This window comes from Pongo pygmaeus, chromosome Y (genome assembly GCF_028885625.2).
Source record: "Pongo pygmaeus isolate AG05252 chromosome Y, NHGRI_mPonPyg2-v2.0_pri, whole genome shotgun sequence".
NCBI lineage: Eukaryota > Metazoa > Chordata > Mammalia > Primates > Hominidae > Pongo > Pongo pygmaeus.
This window is the reverse complement of record NC_072397.2, coordinates 38,560,113-38,563,579: the sequence shown is the minus strand read 5'-3', so window position 1 is coordinate 38,563,579 and position 3,467 is coordinate 38,560,113. Positions and strand designations below refer to the sequence as shown.

The window sequence follows — 3,467 nt, the reverse complement described above, 5'->3', positions numbered from 1 at the left end:
TATTTAGTAAAAATAATGAGGTGAGTGGGACATGGTGGTGCATTTGTCTAATCCCAAGTAGCTGGACGGCTGAGGCAGGAATGTTCCTTGAACCCTGGGGCATGAGGCCTCATTGAGCTATCAGCTATCATCTTGTCCCTGTAGTCCAGCCTGGGCCAGGGAGCATAATCCTAAGTATAGAATAAAAAATAGAACTATGAAAAGTATTATAGCATTACAGTTTTTAATTCACTTGTAGTAATGCATGGATAGTATACTTAACCATAATATTTTAAATTGATAATACACCAAAAGGTCAGATGATTGGGTCAGATTGCTAACTAGCTCCTCAACTGGCTAAATCTGTAATAATTGGTGAAGTATTTGTTCTAACTGTAATTGATTTTTTATTTGTTAAATGGATTTACTAATGCTACCTGCTTAGGAAACTAACTGATATTAATTAGATTACCTCAAAAACTTGTTCTGAATGACACACATTAGGCAGTAAAATATTAGCTACTACATATTGTAAGTTATTTTCATCTGATTATTTTTAAAGCTCATAGTGCACATGATAAAATTCCAGAAGACCGAGAATGGCTGTTAGATACAATAGAACACTCTAAGAGTCACTATCAAAAATGAGTATATCAGTGCATAAAATGTATGGTAGTTTTATTTAGCAGTCATTTCGTTGTTTATCATACTGTTTTTTCTTACAATTTTGTAGAAGCCTGTGTCAGAATTAAGAACTCTTTTAGAAAAGAATAATCATGGATGATTGAAATTAACATTTTAAGCTGATACTGAAAATTATTCTGAATTCTATTACATTTATATTTGTATTTTCTTTCAAAGGCTAATGGAAGTCTTAAAAAGAAAATGGATACTTCCCTGCCAGGGGAGACACCATGATCACGAATGTGGCTTTCCCAAGGAAAGGCAGATCTATTGCACTCTAGATGTGTTGACCCATGAGATTTCCCCAAATGTGGGAAACTCAACTGCATAATTTGTGGAAGTGAAGGACTGTGTTTGTGCTTTCACGTGGGAAAGAAAGAAAGAAAATTGAGTCATTTAGTGTATATAGAAAATTGAAAGAAAACCATAAACTGGAAAGAATTAAATATGCCTACAAAAATTGTTGTCTGCCAGTACAAAACAATAAAACATCAAATTGTTATTTGTTAGAAAAATCAAATAGTGCTAGGATGACACTTGCAAATGCTTCAGAACTTTGTCTAGATGAGGTGGCTGAGGGAAGCCGCCAAAGGGCAGCAGATATATCTGGGAAAAAGAGAAGTAATTTTTAAATGCATAAGCCAATGTGTATGTATTAATATTGCCCTTAAAAATATTTATTTTGTGAAATTATTAGCATTGGTTTGTTTGTTCTCGAAAAGCAGTTTCCTTTTGGAAGCAACTTGTGTGAAATGACCTAAAAATTATGTAGCTAAAATAATTCAGAATTTTTCCCTAAATTATAAATCATTTGCAGGAATTGTAAAGATGTTATAGCTGTCAGCTTTCTTGCATTTTTTAAAAGTTTATTGTAACAAAGAAAATAAAATATAAGGTATAAAGTTACTTTTATAATCAAATTGTTGATATTTAAATATTTAGAATTTGGAGCCAGTTGACCATGACGCTTTAGATGGGCATAAGACATCTCCAACAGAAGATGCTCCATTATAACCTCATTCAATAGGCTCTATGTATCAGCAGGTTAAATAATAATAATAATAATAATTTTCTTTTTCAAAACTCATTTTGATGATTTACTTATATGGTCTTCAATTATTATTTTATAACATATTTTGTAACTTATCAGCTGTGACTGGAAATTAAAAAAAAAATTTCTAGGACAGCTTTGGCAAGATGATCGGAGGAAGAATAGTTTAAGTGGGATCATGTTTTATTTTACCCTTGTGATATTTTCTTTGTAATAAGGTGCTACCTTGTCCTAGTTCATAAAAATGTGTGATATTTCAATAAGAGTATAAAGTAATTTATTTAGTCTTTCTTAAAATCCAGTGGCAGTAAAACTTAACAATTTTGCCAGCTTTAATACGGAATTTACCATAAAGAACAAATACTGACCAAAAATATAAATAAAATCCATTTATGAGCACTTCTAAGTTAAAACAAATATTTGCGTTAAAATATTCTGGGAAGATTAGCCACAATGTGAGTAATGCGGATTTCTTTTCTCTTTTCTCTTTTCTTCCCTCTTTTCTCTTTTCTTCCCTTCCTTCCCTTTCCATTTCTTTTCCTTCCTACCTTCCTTCCTTTCTTTATTTCTTTCCTTTCCTTCTCCCTTTCTTCTTTTCTTTTATTTGTTCTTTTGATAGTTTCACTCTTGTTGCCTAGGCTGAAGTGCAATGGTTGTGATCTTGGCTCACTACAACTTCCACCTACCGAGTTCAAGCGATTCTCCTGCTTCATCCTCCGAAGTAGCTGGGATTACAGGCATGCATCTGGCTAATTTTGTATTTTTGGTAGAGACAGTGTTTCACTGTGTTAGTTAGGGTGGTCTGGATCTCCTGAGTTCACAATCCACCCACCTCCGCCTCGGTCTCTCAAACTCCTGGGATTACAAGTGGTGAGTCGTTGCACCCGGCCAGGTTAATCATTTAAAGTAACATTCAGCATGACTTCTCATCAAGTTCATGTAGCCAAGGGATGGAATTACCTGAATTACAACAGTTGCCCAGAATAACAGCTGTATTGCTCAGAAACCTTATTTTTTATCACCAGAAAAAATATAAAATGGGGAAAAATGTAAAAAACAAGAAGATTTTAATTATACACGTTCTTCACATTTAATGTTTGATAGTTTAATTTCTTGTTGAGATAAAGAATATGGATAGATTTTAATAGAAATTCTAAAATATTAAAACCAATATGCACAATTTTCATATGTCACAATGTGTGAAGCATAGTAGATTATATTTTTGTGCTTGGGGTACATTTGTGGTAGAATTTATTAAGTGATGCTTCTAAAATTTGGTTTCATCTTATCCCAGTGAAGTGCATATTATCAGAATCCACAGTACCTTGAATCACTATTGTGCCAAGATTTCTGACTGCTTTGCTAGCCAGTCACAATTTTCCTTGAGAGCAGTAAGTCTCCTAGTCTATTTCTATATTATTTTAAAGCTTTTGTTGTTAGATGTAGGGTTTACTGAGGATATAAGCGCCTTCAGATTTTAAATAATTCATATAATTTTTTATTTGACTTAATATCTCAACACCCATTGTTGGAAACAATAGGATATGAAGTGTGTTGCGTAGCTTGAGGAACAGCAATTTGTTTGTTCAGATTGGTTAGAATATACTATGTTTTTATCTTTTATAATACATAAGCAGTAGCATCAACCAGTATGAATGCAACTTGAAGTCTACCTTAGTCGAGACTTATAAATACATCATCAGGGCTATTGATATTTGTACATTGTAATCCAACTATGTTATGGCCCTTCCTA

At 33.0% G+C, this 3,467-nt stretch overlaps 1 non-coding gene across 1 annotated transcript; it reads left to right on the top strand.

The window, feature by feature from the left end:
• The first annotated feature begins 868 nt into the window (after positions 1–868).
• Positions 869–1,028, top strand: LOC129026028 (U1 spliceosomal RNA). The gene has a single exon (XR_008497410.1). It is a non-coding gene; the product is annotated as a U1 spliceosomal RNA (small nuclear RNA).
• The last annotated feature ends 2,439 nt before the right edge of the window (positions 1,029–3,467 follow it).